The sequence below is a fragment of the Dendroctonus ponderosae genome, unplaced genomic scaffold (assembly GCF_020466585.1).
Source record: "Dendroctonus ponderosae isolate FM_Combo_2020 unplaced genomic scaffold, Dpon_F_20191213v2 Dpon_F_20191213_5, whole genome shotgun sequence".
Taxonomy (NCBI): domain Eukaryota; kingdom Metazoa; phylum Arthropoda; class Insecta; order Coleoptera; family Curculionidae; genus Dendroctonus; species Dendroctonus ponderosae.
In genome coordinates, this window is record NW_026018715.1 from 6,683,762 (window position 1) to 6,703,820 (window position 20,059).

The 20,059-nt window shown below is 32.9% G+C and overlaps 1 protein-coding gene and 1 long non-coding RNA gene across 3 annotated transcripts in view; one reads left to right on the forward strand and one right to left on the reverse strand.

The window, feature by feature from the left end:
• Positions 1-20,059, forward strand: part of LOC109539536 (microtubule-associated protein futsch) — a 90,647-nt gene that overhangs the window by 26,668 nt on the left and 43,920 nt on the right. The gene's annotated exons all lie outside the window — the stretch shown is intronic.
• On the reverse strand, positions 16,559-17,409 carry LOC125504505. The gene is made up of 2 exons (XR_007281533.1): positions 16,969-17,409; positions 16,559-16,872 (listed from the first exon to the last, which is right to left on the reverse strand). It is a non-coding gene; the product is annotated as an uncharacterized LOC125504505 (long non-coding RNA).

A 20,059-nucleotide genomic window follows, 5' to 3' on the forward strand; every position in this document is an offset into this window, starting at 1 on the left:
TATATACAAATATTAAATATTTATAGCGATGAACGGCGATCGTCGTAATCATCTCTTCTTCTCCCATAAATCTGCTCCTACAACTTTCAATAAGTCACCTTTATTACTCTTTTTTGCATCAAGACTAAAGTCTCCAAATTATGACTGGTATCCCCAAAAAATCATCTCATGCCTCACTTGGACTCAAATTTGCAAAGTTGACCTCGTTTAAATATTTCGACAATTTTCTAAAGCCATAACAGACCAAATGTAATTTTTCTTCAATCTTCTCAGACTTCTGAAAAGCTTAAATGTGCATCAAAGTGCAGACATAAAAGTTAACTCCTATCACTTATAATTTTTGTCCGAATTTCAATTTATTTAATTTACCTTTTTGATCAGTTTCTAAAGCCTTTTCGCCTCTTGCCAGATCTGTTTTGGCATGCTGAAGAACTTGGAATAATGCGGTACCATCGACCTTCTTTGAAGATRTCCGTGTAGACAATAACTAAAAATCTTATTCTGTTAAAAAAATCTTCAACATGATTTTTATTTTTTTTATTTATTGAAATTAAAATTGACTCTCTGGCCATTATCTGAACCTAGATGCAGCTCTMAATTAAAATTCATATTTAAATTGTACCTGTTTCTTTAGACTCTACGCATCTTAACGTGTAAGACGTTTTTTCTAAGACTTTTTAACAGTCTTCTTAGTTCACTCTTGGCCGGAAGTTTTCATAGAGATGTTGCTAGTTGCAGTTGTGTTACTTTCTAAAGTGACTTTCTTGAAATTGACTCTTACAGTACTTTAAAACAGCTGTTGTTGCGGATAGCTTTTAAATAAATTCGTCTTCTTTTYAATTCTTTCTTTGATGATCCTTCTTCTTGATTCTTTTAAATGAAACTGAAATTATTAAGCATTTTGCTTACTTGATTAGTGGGGTATAGACAAATTTAGAGTGCTAGGCTTCTTGGGAAGYTGCGAAACTTTGCTTACTCTGTTAGAGGGAGTGAAAAATCAGTTCGGAAAAGTTTGTTCGTTTGTTGTGTTTGAAAAGTTTGTTTGAAAAAAWTTATTTTAGTCGGAAAATATTAATTGCAAGTAACTTTGGAGTTTGTTAGAGTTTTKAGGTAAGGTTCTAAATTAGGATTTTCACAGGAAAAGTTGCTTAATTCATTACATATTTAAGTTGAGTCCACAATAGAGCAAAAATTGTGAAATAACGATGCCCTAAGGTTTTTTAAAAAGGTTTTTWCACACAATGATTTCTATACAGGAAAATACTTCATTGCTTCACGTGATGTAAATCGCTTAAATTTTGTATTTAAATGCCCTTTTAAATGCATTTGTTGACATTGATTCTAAAGATACGTTGTGAACTTTGAAAGAGCTTTTAATGCCCAAAAGCTGGGTTAAGGCTTATCAGAAGTGGGCTTAAATAAGCTTAAATCGGTTAAAAGCTTTTATGTTTGCTGGGTAAATACAAATAAYGATGAATGGTGGTAGGGGGAAATCGTTTGTCAATAAGTTTTCTGGAAAAGCTGCGGAACTTTATTTGGTTGTCTCTCGCTGTAAAATGCGAAAATYACTTTCAATTTTCGATTTTGTCAACTTCTGGGGCTTTGGAATGCGTTTTTTTGAATWAGTATTTCRACTGYTGTGGAAAAAATKTTCTTAACTCTTCGATTCATATTGAGTCAGGGTTTCGTTTGGCCTTTAGAACGTGGCACTAAATCAAGGTCTGAGTGTRCTGGAAAAWGCCGTCCAMGAAGCTACAAGCTTTCGTGTGATGATTTCTAAGCTGAGAAATGGCTGGCTCAATGATGAATTTATTAAGATTAGAACTTTTCAACAGTATTTAAARCAATTTCCCATTTAATCTTGTACTATGCTTGCTTTCAATTGCTTGAAAATGAGTTTGTTTAATTTGATTTAAATTACGTAAAATATAATTCATTTGAATTACCTTAAGACTAATTCAAAAGTGGTAGCAAAATAAAGCGTTTTTTTCAGTAGAAAAATTAGAAAAAAGTCTTAGATTACAGCAAATATTGGTCAAAGACCCGAATATCTTGTCTGAAATGTATTCTGCTAAACTGAATTACAGGGTGCAACATTGAAAGAATTAAGCAGAGTAATTAATTAACCATTAATAATTTGTTTCAATTCCATCCAATATTTCTAGATCGCCATTTGACTTTCATTAATATATGGTCTATATCGTGGCTTAATTGTAAGTTAATATTGGACTTGCTGTTAGCGGAAAAAGTTGCAATTTCCTTGCCTAATTAACTTCAATTAGAAGACAGATAACCAATTTAATCGATAATCAATTATGTTTGAAGTTCATGACTGTTTTCCTCGTTATTAAATATGACTCAAGTGAATTGGCTCACTGTTGTTGTCAATACGAGATGGTTCGGAAAATTTTGCTTCCTTCTGCCAATTTGGTCAGATAAACATTCAAAAAATGGCCTTTAATTAAGATTCATCAATCACTAAACCATCCAGACATTGTTGCTAGTTGCTATTCAAGCCCTCGCAAAGGCCGTTCTTCAGTTACGTTGATGAATGAGCTTTCGGAGTACCAATGCGCTAATAATTATGTATCTTTCTTACCAAGTTACTAAGTCGTTTTCACATGACTGAGCTGCAATCTTCGAGCATAATAGCAACTGAAAGTATGCTAGTAAATTCTAACAGGACTTGTAAAATCTTCTTGCGAGTCAAAACATTATTAATGGAGGCTCATGGTACGATTTTATATTTCCAGCAATCTGAAAGCCCACTAAAGATCAAGAAACGATTTATTGTCTGAGCAAGTATTTCGACCATGAAATAGGAAATAAAGTGGGGCCCTGAACCATGTGACTGTCTACCACTGCAATTATTGGATTATTATCGTTGTTCTATTCGTTACTTGCACGATACTTATAGCTGATGTTTTTGATCATTTACCGCAACAACATATTTTTGTATTCTTAATTATTGCAACAATTTCAAGCGGGATTGTTTATTATTGAGAATTCCATCTAAGTACGAAATAGGCCACCTTGTTTACCCTCTTTTAGTCTCTTATCTTTTGATTTCTTATTTTTTCTTGTTTTCCTATTTCGATTAATCCAGAAATAAGTGTTTCTCAGGGATACTACTTCGCAAAAAAGTGTTTTTTGTCATTCATCCATCTTCTGTCTTGTTCTCTAGATGATTTTTATTGAGTCATTTTGCGTGTCCTTAAAGTTTGTTACAGTTATAAATTATTATATGTATATGTTTTATATCCAGTTTATTACATTAATTTTTAGGGTATTTTCATTATTTTTCGGTCGTTTCATTGATACGACCATTTTTTTTTAACTTTTTGATAAGAACGATCTGAAGAAGGTTTAAAAAGGAGAAAACGAGGCTAATAAGTGCAGCAGGATATTTCTCTTCTTTTAAACGAAATGTTTACATTTTATTGTCAGAAATCGTCTTAAATATAATTATTTTAATGGTTTGGCACTTTTTTGCCGACATCCATTTTTTTCGCTGTTGTTCCGTTTTGTTGCCTTTATTCATTAGAAGTTGCTTAATTAGGTGATAATGGTTTAATATTTAACATTTTTCAGTGTATTTTAATGATGGAACCTTGGTGTTGAGATAATGTTATGGAATTTTGTGTATTAAATTACAAGATATGTATAATTTTTGGTTCATTTCAACTTTTTCCCACAACCAACCATTTTCGACATAAGCATTTAGTATGTGATCATATAACATACATTTTTTTTTATTTATAGAATATAATAAAACTGTAATAAGATATGAAGATTGATAAGATTGTAGGTTTTCATTCGAGTTCCGAAAGCATGGTGTAAATACTTACTTGAGTTTTCCCACAAAGTTGCACAAGTTATTACACAAATGGTCAATTTCACCTTATAACCGCACTTTACTGCATCAGTTTTCGTTGTTTACAAGATCGTTTGGGTAGAAGCGTAATACAATATAGGTTCAAGTTAAATCAATATTTTATAAGCAGTTTGTTTAATTTAAATGCACAAACAACAAATACATATTGTGCTTATTCGACATGCGTTATGCCTTATACATTTTAAAATCAAAATTTATAAACCAAAAATCTTCTTCTAAAACTTCAGCAGCTAATATCTCCAAGAATTCAACTCAACTTTCTTAAAAACGGTTTTTTTCGTACTCTCCAAGTAAACTCAGTAAACGATTTTCGGGGAGGAATGACACCAATTTTGAATCACGCTGTAGAAAAATCGATTGTCCAATTAATTTGCTTTGTGTATTTGTGTACTATGTAGATTTTTTACTTCCTACAGGAAGGAACTGCATTTTTTCTTATCGAGTATTTAATTGATTACACTTTTTATTCTTTCTGTGTGTTTATTCTTATTGTGATTGTTGAGTCTTTATTAAATTCAAATGTGTTAACTTCTGTTTTAACACTGGGATTTGTTTAAAATGACACTGGTGTTTCCTTTTTCTGTTTCTTGGGGTTGTATTCTCTGTTCTAAAAAGTTTTTGTCTTTTGCCATTTGCTCAGTTTTTTGCCTACCGATTTTTCCTTATTATTGAATCAAACGAAAACGCGTTGAGTAAAAATAATGATAATAGTAGCGGTAGTAGTTTTTTATACATTATCTAGCACATACTCTTCATTTTAAGTACGGTATGAAATCTAGAATAGGCACTAAACTGCTTAACAAAATGCAAGTAACGCGGCCAAATTTGTCCTAACTTTGGAACTGGATAAACTCTGATTGCTTACAGCGATTTGCTTTCTGTTGGAAGCCTTATTGAGCTCCATTTGTTTTTTGTTGGTCAACTTTTTGGTAAAAATTAGGCACCTTAGATAAATTTTCTACATGGTGGCCAATGATAAAATGCAAAATTTCGGAAAGGAGTAGCCTTTCCGACTTGGACAAATAAATATTTCATGGATTTCAGCACCAAATGTTTAAAGATAAACCAAATAGATCGAAACGGTTTTCGAATTATTCGGCCATAACTTTTGTTGGCAGGGTGGTCTCAAGAAATAAACTTTTTGGTTTTGCAGCGATAGCTTTTCTGCTCTTGGTCCAATTTTCATTATCTCAGGCTCACATTGAAGCTAAAACTTCAAAATTCAATATATGTGGCTGCATAAAAAATTGTCTATGAAACCTGTAATTCTAGTAGATTTTCAACCGAACTCAAGTTTACTTTCAAATATTTGGTTCATTCATGCCACCCGGTATATTGATTTTTTTAAACTCGACTGTTAAGTTTTAATTTCAAATTGATCCCTACATTATGAAAATCGGTTCCAGAGAAAAACATTTTTCACTGCAAGACCAAAAAGTTGATTTTTCTAAGACCACTCTGTAATTAAACAAGATGGTCGGAAAAATCAATAACATCTTTTGAAATATGAGGTTTATTTCCCCAAACAGAGCACCCTGTAGAAACTTCATCTGAAGTAGTAATTTATTGCACAAAGTCACTAATAAAAAATAATGGTCAATTCATCAAAATTACTTTAAATTTGTCCGTGTAATGTTTATTTTGTTCAACAGTTTATTTTGCTATTACTCTGTTAGTAGTATGATCTTTTTTAGTTGTATTACTAATTAACATTGAACAAAAGTGTTGAATATTGTGTAGTAGAGGAAGTAAAGTTTCCATTATGTACAGGATATTTAAATCGTCAAAGTTGCTTTCGTACTGGCCTGTTGGTCAAAGAACTTGAATTTGCCTCTTAAGTTGTTGCTGATGCAAAAATTTACACAAAGATAATATTTATATTTCCGTCTCACTTGCCGATTTCTGTTTGCTTTGCACATTTACTTTAAGTTGCAGCTGCAGCTTTATTATGCATTCTTGAGGATCCTCATCCTTCTTATTTCTCGACTCATTAGCACCTCATGAATAATACCAATTTTAGAGAGGAAAATGCAGATTTAATGTGGCAGCTATTAATACAATGTTCAGTTAAAACATGTTCAAGTTTGTGGGGAGTTATGTTGAGAATGTGTGTTGATTGATGTGATGTGCACGAGTTGAAGGGAAGACAAAAAAGGAATTTACTTCAAATACTTAACAATTAATTCTGCAAGCACCTGGATGGCTTGAATAGATTCAAACTTGCCCTTTAAGTAAATAGTTGATGACGTTTGAAAAGTTTCGCGCTTTTTAAGCAGAAAAAACTAGCCGTTTTTCCGACATTGACTTTCCTAGTTTGCTAATGTTAGTTAGTGGGGTTTATTGAGTTATTACCGTTCGGTTTTGCCTTCCGCGGATAAATGAGGCATATCGAGGGGTCCCGAAATAATGTGCTTTGTTCGACTAAATGTCCACCCTGTAACTGTAGAAAACGCGCAGTTCTAGACGAAGCCCCCGTAGTATTCAAGCTTTCATTTGGTTGCGCTGCCGTGACTCATCTGGCGACCGGCGAATTCAGCCAAGTTTCCTGTTACGAGTTAGTCGAACTTCTCGGCAAGCTTGCGGAGCTTTCTCGATACGATCACGTGAATATCGCGATACTTTCGGGGTTGTTTTTTCATCTACTTGAATCAACTGCAGGATATTTTTCGGCCCCCCAGGTAGGTCCACTGTGATTGTGTTCTGTGCCCTGATTGCGGCCTCTGATCTTATAAACTTTTTCAAGCAAGGTTTTTTTTTGTAATTGCCTGGCAAACTTTCACAGTGAAGGAGGTTTGTTGGTGCAAAAAAGTCGGGGATTTTTTCTTATCGCGGCGAATTAATTACTTTTTTGGTGCTTGTAAAAAATAATCGTGCTCCAAAGGCTCAAGAGCTTTTTCAGTTGCAACAGTAAATTTAGTGCGGTTTAAGCTTTTTGTTAATTAATGTAGTACTTTGATTTTACAACTTTAATATTTTGCTTTTGATCTTAGTCCTTAATGATTAATTGATTGAACGCATTAAACGATTTTTCGTCAAAGTTTCCAACTTAATTTATTTAATAACAGCATTTGCTATTGAGTCTCTAATGACCGATCTTGGAAATTGTGTTCAAGTCGTTCATCGACGATTTATTCCTAATTATTACTTTAACAGCTACGTGTAATTAGTCTTGGTGTTTTTAATGAAGAGCAGGCCGCTATAGTCTACAAGTGTTTCGGTTATTTAGTTACCAGCACTCACATTTTTTCGTGTATCTTTTACAAGTGCCATTTAGCATGCCATAAAGTGGCTAATGATTGAATTTTATAATACATGCTTGGAGATAACGGCTCAAATATTAAACCATTCTTTGTTGAGAAATAGTTTTCGACGCCGATCCTTCAAGTTTTTGTTCAACAGAGTTATTGTTACTATGCAGTTACTATGCCCAAGTAATCGAAAACGAAAAATTCAAATACATCTTTCTAAAATATTTTTTAACTTGGCTACTCTAATTAATGGCTTTTTTAATTTTTCAACTTAGTGCCTTTTTAGAAGGATTCTGGCAACATGTTTTCAAAATCAGTGTATTTTTGTAGATACATTTTTGAAAGCTTTATTTTTCTTGAAATGGCATAATTTTCTTAAATTTCTCTTAGACAAAACTATTTGAGTGAAAAATATTATGATATTACTGGGTATACAGATATGATATTAGAAAACTAACAACTTTGAACTCTTCAGCCTCTTGTTGATTGGATTTTTGAAAATAAACTCAAAAGTTGTTCGGTTCGACATTCACACCAAAATACAACATTTTGATGTCGATTTACGGATATTCTGAAAAATCGCCGTCTTTTTGTGTAAATGTTTTGGTTCTATTCTGTTGTTCGAACTGTTTCTTGCACAGAATAAGTTTTCCAGCTTTCGATGCATCACAATTCACTTTATGTAATAAAAATACCAAAACGCAGTTTGAAACAACGAATTTAAGTTGTTTCAAACAGTAGCGGTTTGCCGTCAAGTTCGTTCCATATTTAAGTCGAATTTCAGAGCTTTGGAAGTTGTATGGAGCTTTTAAGCTTCTGCATTTTTCAAATCGTCTCACTTTGTATGGAACGTTCTAATGAAAATCTATAATAATAATAAACATAGGTTCGACACATATTTGGCTTTATCTAGAATTAGCTGAAATTAGAGGATAATCCTGTAATTCCTGGATGGTTTTAAATCAATACTTAGGCGATTTTCCGGGAAAATTAACCGGCAATAAAAGTGTTATCGTATGTGTGCATGTTTATTTCTGGCAAATACAAGTACAAAGTGTTTTTGCAGTAATTCAAAAATAATTCACCTTTAAAGTGTATCAAGGTAAGGCAGCTTTAATAAGCGTGACAATATTTATTATTGAGGCTATTTCTTGTTATATGGCAACGCAATTATGCTATAAAAATTATAAACAAGCTGTTGTTCACCGAAATGTTAAACATCGATTTACTAATCTGAATGAAAACAAATCGATACATTCATATGAAATCCAGGATTGCGTTTGATAAGTAAAGAAAGCTTCTCAGAATATGAATGACCCTGTTCCAAGGCACTGGCCTGCCGTTATATGCACAAATACAGAGTGTTCATTTGGATGAGCAAATATTTAAGGATAGTGTTTTCAATTAATTTTTAAATTTTTGGTCGTGCTACGAAGTTATTTTCAAAGCGGGTATTTTAAAGGCCGGTTTATAGTAAACTTTGCAATTAATTGAATTACTTTTATCGTCGTCCATTTCTCCCAACAAGGGGAAAGTTTAAAGCTACTTTTCAGTTACAGTTTCGTTTGCTAGTGTCAAATTTTGAATATTTCACACTATACAGGGTGTTTCTTAACAACAAGCCATTATTCAGAGACATTATTCTTCGACCCACTTTAAAAAGAAAAGTTCATATGAACGTATATCCTGAAGGGTGTTTTTTATGCATATTGGCAGTTTTTGTACAATTGTGATTGAGGCCTTTATATTAGTCATAAAAACGACTAATGTTGGTGTGTATTGTTGAGAGTCTGTCGCTGATTCAAAGTAGATAATTCTGGATTTAAAATAGCTTGAATACTTGGTTTTGAGTCAGCAACGTATACAGAAATAGCTTGTAGAATATCGGGCTCGAAGTACCAACTATTGTTTATAATAAGATCTGTGTACCTCAACGGCTCAAAGAAGATATTTCTAGGATTTACACTTGTTTGAAGACTTTGTTTTGAGTCAATGACTGAAGCTGGAACTTGTAAAATCGGTTTGAAAGGCTGTTTATTACTTTAACTGCATATGTCGCTGACTCAAAAGTACTGAATTCTAGGATTAAAAATAGCTTGAATACTGAGGGTTTTGAGTCAGCGAAGTATGCAAATATAACTTGTACAATAGTAAAATATCCGGCTCGAAGGACCACCTACCTACTTACTTGTTTATAATTACACATTTCTGACTCAAATTATTCCTGAATTAAGAATTACTTGAATACTGATTTTGAGGCAATAAAAACAGTATTCGATTCTATCTCATCCATAATTCTAGAAAAATTGGCCACGTCATTGTACTGTAAAAATACTTTTAAAATACTGTAAAAGGGTCATAAATTTTCAACTTTCGTGTGACATCATCTTTTTGTGAAATGCCGCACTCATTTTGTATAAATTAAAACGCATTTTTTATTCTTGCCAGTGGTTCTCATGCAGGATTTGTACGGAATCAACCGAAATTTTCTTTGGAACTCATTCACTTTGGAATTCATTTGCAAGCAAATGTGGTTTCTGTTGCTTTATTTGTTTGGCCACCTGTAAAAGCAATGTACTTATTTAACTTTGTGCATGTATTGATATAAAATGTTTTTTCTCAAAGCAGTACCAAGAAATAGTTTTTCTTATCAAAAAACACCCTGTTTATTTTACTGACAAACGAATTTTTATGTGAGTTTTAGTTGGTTTTCTTACTTTGGTGTTGCATATATGCAAAACACGATTTCTTCGCCGGAAGTTTCCACCATAAAAAAACGGCAAGGAAGAATCTTCCATTTCTTTCGAAATCAAGGCCTCGGTTTATGGTTTACATCGCATACATTTTAATTTTATCAAAAGACTGCAATTATGCGAAGAATACGCTGGCACCCATATGTTGTGGCATGCTTTTTATTTCGTTTTTTTAAATTATTGTTTTGTCAGTTTGTATGCAAATACAACGCTGAATAAACTGCTGGTTTTAAATATATTTTTATTCACTAGAAAGCTTTCGATAATACAATGAAGACGAAGAATACATTACACACATATAAATATAAATTGGGGACGAAAAGTGTGTGCCATTTTGAGGCAACAAACCTTTGGATCATGTTTGCTTGCTTTGATTGAAAAATCGTCAGCGAAAAGATTTCCTTCGCTCATCCCTGACATTTTGGTATTATTAAACACCCTGTGTATGGAAAATACCATGATCCCTTATCAATCCATTCCCGAATTTCTGCAGAGATCGGATATGGAAAGCCGCTCCACAACGCTCTTTTAATAGAAAAAATCGATCTCGCACTATGTGTTATCTGCTTTATTGCATGTAGGCGTGAACAAAGTCAACGAAAGTCATGTTGGAGGCATTTTATCAGATTCCCATTAATTCTGATAGCAAACCTCAAAACAAACCGCCAATATTAATTTGCCAGATACGAACCGTGCGTTGCTAATAACATAATAAATTAATAATTTTCCTGCTAAAAATAGCTGTGAAAAGCCCCAACCCATAATCATGCTTAAGTGTGAATGTTTGTTGTCGATTTTTCGCGTCTGTAGCCAGTAAGGGGAATTTTTCTAAGCGTTTTCAATCAATTCAAGATTTTGAAAATGCAACGATGCGGTTAGGAGCTGAAACAATAAAAAACCCCGGTGCATTTTACAACGTTTTCCGTTTTCAACACACCGCTGCACCCGATGAATGTGAGACTAACGTGAAAACGACACAATTTGCTGCCATTAAATTTGCATTAGGGTTGTCAAGCAGAAAGCCAGCATGAGTTTCTTATGTTTGTTGTGAAAACACCGCTTTTGTTCTGTGCAACCTGTGCAAAAATCAGATGGACTGCAATTAACGTGAAGAGCCACGCTCTTGAAGCTGCGAGAAGTAGTTAAATGTTGAAGTAAAATGAGCGTTAAAAGATTTTGATTGAGATTTTTTTGTCTAATTAGCATCCTGAATTGAGTTCAAATTAATTGTTATTTCCCGTGAAGTCGAGAATAATGTTCTTAAAAATCAGTAGAAATTGAGCGTTTTTGTCCCATTATTTGCATTAAAAGCAAAACGTACTTCTTTCATGCGATTTCTCAGTATTCTTTCTTTTTTTGGATAAATTTTATTATTATTGTTAAATCCGAATATTATTCATAAACTTTTACATTATTTTGTCGTCACCTAAATTTAGAAGAGTCAAAACTTGATTTTGGGATCATAAGAGCCTCGTAACATTCCAGTGGACTTGGAGTATATTTTCAAACAATCTGGTTTCCTCTAAAGGTGATTTTTGAAAACTATTTCACATTAAGAGTGTTTGTTAATGTAAAGTCATTTAGAAAAAATAAAGGAATCACGCGCAATCATCCCATCCCGCCTTACCCATATGAAATTAAACACGCGCAACGTCCCCTCAATAAAATGGTTTAGAGCTTATTAATGTGATTTATATCTATATTAGATGAATAAATTACATTATTAATTCTCACTTATATCGGCTATAAATTAATAAATCTGATTAATAAGAATAAATTATAAATTGTTAATGTAAATAAAAATAAACGCAAACGTGACACAAAATACTTTTTGTGTTCAAAAAAGGGTGTAGTCGAACCTTTAATATTAGGAAATATTTGCTCGTTTGGTGATGTATCGGTGACTTTTCTGATTATTTTCTGCACCTACAAACAATGTCTTCATTTAAAAAAAAAATACTTTTTTCTTTTTATTGTCACACTTCATTCCGGCTTTTAGTTTCCTTTTGAAAGATTCACTGCTCAATGTGGTTGAAACTTTATTAATAGGGCTTTAAAGAAACCCCTTTTCTGTGTTGTCTTTGCCATTTTCATTTTACTAGGTGTTTTCTTCAATTTCTGGTAAGATTGTTCGGGAAAAAAATTGCAATTTTCAATTTTCCATGCTCGTTTATCTATTCAAAAAGGGTTTTTTCTAAGCGAATGTAAATTGAACCTTGAAACATTTGCTCCTTTAGTTACACAAGGTTACTGTCGTTATTGTTTTCTGCAGCTACATATATTGTTTTCATTTTTTTCACTTATTTTACTAATTTTTTTATCACTTTGACACATTAAGTTTAGTCCGGCTTTTAGTTTTTTTTTAAGGTTCACTGCTTAATGACGCACTGCTTAATAAAGATTTTACTACTACTTTAAATCGACTCATTTTCTTTCTAGTCTTGTTATTTTCATTTTACTGGGTTTTGATCAGTTTCTCGAAAGTTTGGCCAGGCAAAGCAAAATTGCGATTTTCAGTTTGTCCTGCTCTTGTTTTTCTAATCAAAAAGTCTTTTCTCTACGCGAATGTAAGTTTAATTTTTTATATTAAGAAACATTTACTTCTTTATTAGCATAAAGGTGACTTTCGTGATTGTTTTCTGCACCTACACACATGTGTTTCTTTAGGAGACTTTATGGTCACATTTTGATTTCAAAGGGGCTTTTGCGATTCTTTTCTAGGCTTCACCACTTAATGAGGTTTTAGCTTAAATAAAGCAACAACAAAAGAAAAAATTGCAATTTTCAGCTTTTCTTACCCTCGCTCGAACATGTTGACTGGAAAATTGCTACAAGGTACCGAACATTTCTCTCTGTCCTTAATTGGAATACTACTTTTTTACGGACTAACTAGTCAACTAAACATCCTTAGTTTTACTTTCGAAGTCTGAAATTCTGAAAAGCGATTTAAAAAAATAATGTTTCAATATAACAAACAATTTTAAAAGACCAAGCAAAGATGTAAACATCTCTAAAAACCCAATTTGAATTACATTAATTAAAAGCTCCTTGTGAGTGCTAAATTTTCAGTGGAAGCCAGCATATTCGCCCACAGTTCTACATAACAGAACTCCATTTTCTTAAGCGTGTATATCATAAGAAAAGTCTATCTATCCTCTCGTTGAATTTTTGGTTGCTTTTTCCGATTTTTACCAGCATCGAGCATACATTTTCGAGTATTTTTAAACCTCTGACAGCATTTTTCATGTCTTGTCCGTTCGTAAGTGTACGAGAAATGCTTCAGGCGCGACATCATTCGCCTTTCATCGTGATTCATTACGTTTTATTTTATGTCGGTTTATTTTTAAGAGTTGTAAACTGTGGCATTTTAACGCTGCATACATTTAAATATACGGATTTGATAGGGATATCATATGCACGATAACCTCAGTATATCGCAAAAACTACTTGAACAATCTGGTGGCAAAGGCGAGAAAGTGATAATGAGAATGACTTTGTTTTTTCTTCAATTCTTTAACGGTTACAAACGGTTGAATTCAAATCGCCGCCGATAATAAACTCAAGATAAACATGTTACTGTTTGTAAGTAACGCAGTTAGTAGCTCTCTAACAATTGCAAAAATAAACTCAACTTTTCCATTCGTAATTCATTTGTGTTGTGCCATTACTCATACGAACCTTAATAAGAAACGCACGTATTCCCAACTTCCCATGAGGTCACTGCTTAATGCAGCCGATTCTTTTACAGGTTGGCTGAACCTGAGGTTTGAAACAAAACAAGTCCGCTTTTGTTCCGAAATAACTGTTCATTTTCTTCCCAATTTGGCATAGTTTTTCGAAACTGTCCACATTAAATAGAATGGCATAGAATATTATAACCGGATTAGGCTCTTTCGATCAAAAATTATTGTGAAAGTCCAAGATCGATTATAACGGCAAAAAGTGCATCGAAAGTTTCAACAATGACACGATCCATCAACGTTAACAATAAACTATCTATAAGCAGAAATGCACGTCGTTCATGATGCATTTTTCTGCTCAATATGCATGTCATCCATCATGGGCCTCTATTGCAGTACGTGCAGGTATGCATTTCAATTTTTGATGTCTTCAGCTGAACCGTTACTTCGTCTTTGCGTTAAAAAGCTCTTCAATTATCGAGCGAGTAATGAGGGGAAATGACTTATCCATTAAGCATAATATGAATAGGAATTAAAAATGGCCCATTCAAATGGAAAACATACACACGAAAGTAGGGCCTTCCTGTTGTTTCTGTTGTTGTATGCAGCTCCAGGAAGCAAAAAACGCACATTTACAACATTCTATTTTAAATACGGGTATGGTGAATGGCAAATTTAATCAAAATATGTTAATCAAAGGTTAAAGAGCTTCAACGGTCCTGGTAAACACAGACTCCACAGTTTATTTTAGTTGGTTTTAACCGGCGAATTGTTTTGGTTCAATGTGGCTATTTTTAACTTTCCGAATTAGTGGTAATTTGTCTTAATCGGCGCAGGCTCTTATATTGTGGAACTTTTGAGCGAAATGTTTGAATTTAAGTTTTTTAGGCAACTTCCCGCAATTTGTTTATTTCAGCGAATTTTGAAGCCAGAATTTTATTTTTAACCAGGCATCCAGCATATATGGAAAACTTAAAACCTGGATATTCGAATATTGAAGGGAACTGAGATTTATGCCAGCTACTTGCCGTTTTTGAGCCATTTTATACAAAAAAAAAATTCCAAAAAGATCTTCAATGAATCTTTAGGTTAAATATCATATTTTCGAAATTTTGCACTCTTCTCACTTTTTGATTTTTATTTTTTTTATTGCGTAGTAATACATATTCAACTGTTTCTCTGAGTTACCATGTCTAATGCGAGTTTTTATTTTATTTGAAAGTCAAATTTACTCCAATTCTCCAATAGTTGCCAAATGCCAATAAATTTATATTTTTATAAAATTTTCGCTGACAAGCTTTGTACTGTTGTTTTAGTCTCTTAGTTTCTCCTCTCTTTTATAAATTAGGTAATCAAATTCAGAATTTAGTAGAGAAAGCTTTGTACTTCTTACGCTGCATTCACCCTGTCTGTGTGTTTGGTTGTATTTTTAAAACGTTTACATTCAAAGTTCGAATAGCGAAGCTTTTCTTTATTTTAAGTAATTTAATTGAAGACTAAACATTGAACTGTTGCTTCGCCACGAAAATTGTGTTTGCACGTTTTTCTTGCCATTTTAGCTCACAGAAGGTTTGCACTGTTTAATTTCTAAACACTCTTAGTTGCTTTAGCAAAATTTTCAACATCTGGTTATCAAAAATTGGGTACTTGAAGTCACAACGAAAAATTGTATCTTACGGAATATTTACTATTATCAATATTTACTCATGTTAATAATCCAAATAATAAAGTTATAAAACCTCTACAAATACATACTCTTTATAGTGCAATCACCCTGCAATTTATGAAAAATATCCGTCAAAATTTCAAAAACGTCTTAATTTTCTGGCATTTATTCGAGAAAACTTTGGAGTCTTTATTTTATTTTATTCTACAGTTAATCTTTATGCTGCACAGAAGCAAGATTTCACATATTTTTATAAGTGGACTATTAATTGCTAGACTATTTGTAGGCTTGTTTTCACAAAGTTGGAATAGCAAAAACTGTCTTATTTGTATGATTTTATATCTGCCTTTATTTCTGCTGCCTTCTTTGACCTTGTCTGCTGAACTTATGTTTTCATAATTTTTTTTCTAATGCAGCTGAAAGTTACTAAATTGAGATGAAGCAAATGTAATATTGAAAGTATTTACTAGCATCCGCGCTTCATAAACTAAATTAATGAAAAATCAAAATCACAAGATGAAGCAAAACAGAACAAACAATATAAAGTCATTCATTTAGATAAAATGAATGATAAATGAAAATGAACTGTTTTAAAAGGCGTTTGAACTCGCTAAACCCTTATACATATAAGACACAGTTTCACATTTCCACACATAGCCACGCAGCTAAATAAAATCTGTACAATTTCTCGTGTTATAGTTATGTATTTATTTTATCTGTTGTTCTTATTTTATTTATATATACGTATTCTGTATTTTTTATATATGTATACATTTATCAGGTATAAACACATTGACATCATTTTAGTCCTGTATTTAGCCAATTGTTGATTTTGTTTCTAGTCAATTTAAACTATTTAATAACAATTTCCACCAAAGCTAAAGCCTAAGCCTAAGAAGCTTTATCCAAAAGTTCTCAGATTATAGATTGGTTAAAATTAGAAGGGAAGCTGAGAAAAGTCAAAACCTGGGGGGCACGTCGAACAATTACTTGTTTGTGGTCTATTTTAATTAATAATCAAAGTCTTAAAGCAATTTTTATTGGAAAAGCATATTGCTGCTATGCAATAATTTGGCAATTATTGTTTTTGAAAAAATAATTGAAATTGCATGTTTTGAACCAAATTAGGTCCGACATACAGAATACGAATTGTTTAATAGTTTGATCTCGGCTCAAGAACTTTTCAGAATGATGGCAAAGTACATTTTTTATCAGCTTTTTGAACTCCCATTAATAATAAATCACTGTATACAGTTAAATGTAATTTGCAATCGTTTTATCTTCTCTGTTCTTTAAGGCGTAAAAGTAAAATGCCATATTATTCATTTATTTATTTTTTGATATGGTTTTTTGCTGGTCATGTATTATAATTTTTTCTGCAACTGCACTAATTCAATCAGTTACGGTTTGTGAAATTTGTGCAACTTTGACCACATTCTTATTCTTTGTTATGCAGGAAATAAAATAATCTGCATATTTCGTTCATAACCAGTGTAAGTCTCTAACTGGGAATGTTTTCAGTAAAATGAATCTAACGTAACTCAGTACCAAATGTTTCCTCAACTGGTTTTAAACATTTTTGATTAGTCACTGGTTCTTGGTAACTTCTCAACATTTTCCGGTGTGTGTCCTAAAAATTTTGCGTTTCAAGTACCCTCATAAGAAATAGTCCATTGGTGTTAAATCTGAAGACCTGGGAGGTCATTCAGTGGGTTTTCCTTCCTACCAATTAATTTGCCTGAAAATTTACCATCCAGACACTCAATGGCATGACTTGCATAATAAGGAGGGTTTTGTTGAATCCAAATCTTTCCTTTCGGGACATCGGCTTCATTCGGATCAAAATATTCAGTTCCATTCCGTTTTCCTGCTTACACTTCCTGTCCAAACATTGGCTTCCGGATGTTGACTGTATCCTTCCCTTATCCAGTGCGAGTTTTTGTCTGCACAATAGGGACGATTTTTCAAAATTTAGTTCACCATTTAACATAATTCGTTGATTCGTCAGAAAACAGACATTTCTGTCAGGTAGATTCATCATTTGTTCGCATACCTGGAGTCTTATCCGGATCATTTCCGGTAAGGTCCTGGAGAATTGTTATTTTAGGACGAGATAGGTTTGGGTTTTAATGACGTTAAGTTTCCTAAATAGCAAGTACCTACATTCATTTTGCCAGCAACATTGGTTAGCAAGAGTTGAGTACACCAAACTGGAGTCTTTTATGCGTACTATTTTCAGATCCGGGCAGATATTTGTTTGAGAGGGATACAATTTTGGGGTTTTAAAGACGCTAAGTTTCCTAGATTTCCTGGCCTAGTGGAGAAATGAGGATTGTCTTGAACAGAGAAAAGTACATTAATTTTGACATCTTCATTAGTTGCAACAGTTGAGAGCACTCTGACCATAATTATTGGCGCAGCCTCAATGGTTTAAGACCCCAAAAAAGAATTAGCCGCTGAACAACATGGAAGTTTCCTCCTTTAAAGCTTTCTCCAAATTTCAATTTTTAGATGAAAACGATTTGAGAAATATTTGGCAATCGCACGAATTTCCCCGAGTGCAAACTTGTATTTGGCCCAGTGCTAGGAAATTCGTAAACAAACATATAAATAAATAATACAATTGAATAATTGCCAGGTTTTGGCCGATGAATTGAACAACTTTCAGTCTGCTTGGCAACTCGTCAACATTGTCGCCTCTTTGGAATATTTTCCCGGCAAGTGTTTTTCACTTTCAAAACAACAACATTTACATCGTAAAATAAATGAACAATGACTAAAATCGCTACTTTCAAGTGCAAAACCGGGTCAATTCAGTCGAAGATCAGACAATAATCTCATGCCGGAGGAATTCTTTGCGACAGTCCACCACCTGTGGATTATTTACAGCGAACGGTGACTAAACGGGGTTTATTGAACCGCAGGTTTTACGGTTTATAACCAACCAATATATATTGTCATGGCGAGTACCCATGAAGGTTCTTTGCCAAAATTCTCTAACCCCATGCATGTTCGAATCAAGAGCTAAGTTGATGCCATATGGCCACTACATACCGAAAACGACTTCTTCGGCCATATGTCGTTGTCACGTCCCACCACAAACGCCCCTTAACGAAAGTGTCCAATAAACCATACTTACGACTGCTTAAATCTATTTATACGAATTTTATTCCTTCTTTTGTGCCTCGATATTTATAACCATTTTTCACACTGGTAGACTGTCTGTAAAGCGCCTCCTAAGCTTTGTTTAAGAGCAAGTAGTAACCGAGTAACCGTAACTCCTTCAGCTCTTCTGTTGCTATTTTTACGCGAAGGCCCTGAAGGAGGAGCGTCTGGAAATACGAGCGACTCGATCAAATTGCAATTTAAGTTTCCAGCCATTAATAAGCGGTTTCCACTTTTAACAAGATTATTCCAGGAATAATGCCAAAGTGTGAATGGATGTAACGGAAAAGCATCATTCAGCAAGAGCTTGTGGAATTTGGGTTGTTTTATTTACTTTGTTCATAAACATTTTGTGCTTGCTTGCATTTTTTAAACTTCTTTTTTTAGAACTGAAATCAATCAACTGAAATATTACCGATATATGCAAGTTGGTGTTGGTATAAGGCATAAGTTTCAGCGCAGAAAACATTTTTTTATATAAAACACCATCTATTTTATCAATTTTTTTAATTCTTATGCAAATTTCAACTATTTTTTGTTATGAAAGAAAAGTGGAAAGTATTTTAGTTATTGGGCTTTACGGAGATAAAAAGTCGCATTTTTATTGCGTTAAAAAATCGAAAATTTCTCCGTTGTCATTAGGCGCAAAATTTTGAAATTTGTCAGGAGGAAGGTCTCTGAAACTACAAAGTTTTCATAATTATCGTCCAAATTAACCTATTTTCAAGCTCAAAATCTCGCTTTTTTAAATGACACCCCGTATAATGTTAGTATTTTTTATTCAAGATAAGAAAGCTCTTCACAATAAGAAGAAGTTGGTGTGTACACACTGGATGAAAATCAATCAAACAAGTTTTATGTAATGAAGTGTGTATGTAATTATATGCACACTTCATTACATAACACTTGTTTGATTGATTTTTGAAAGCTTTACATTTAGGTTAATTAATAATAATAAGTTTAATTCATGACAGTCATCAATTTCAATTATGTAAGCAATTTTTTGTCAAGCTTATCGCTATGCAACATTGCAGTAAAAATAATTGAGAAATAAAAATAAAATAAATATAACGGAGCCATTTAGCAAAACCGAAATTTCTCGAAAATGATAAAAGTATTGGTGGTATTTAACCAAAATTAAAAGTTTTCTTGTCTTAAATGAATAACACTAACAATATACGGGGTGTGCCATTTAAAATAGGTGAGATTTTGAGCTTAAAAATACGTTAATTGGAACGATTATTATGACCGCCTTGTAGTTGAAAATATATTTTTTTGAAACATCTAATACTTTTATTATTTTTTTATTTATAAATTTGAACAATTAATGTGGTAACAATAATATTTTCTTCTGCCAAATTTCCAAATTTTGTGTCCATAGAGGTCGGAGACATTTTCGATTTGTCCACACCATGAAAATACGAATTTTCATTGTTAAACCTGAATAACTAAAAAACTGTGCAATTTTCGTTCACATTTTATATAATAAAAAGCAATTGACATTTAGATAACAATTCGGAAATGAAATAAAATATAACGTGTTCTATTAGGAAAAAATGGTTTCTGCAACTTTTCTGACGCACTTTTCGACTTCTCTGATACAAAATGACCATGAAAATTTTGAAACAAATAATACTAGTGTTAATCGTAAA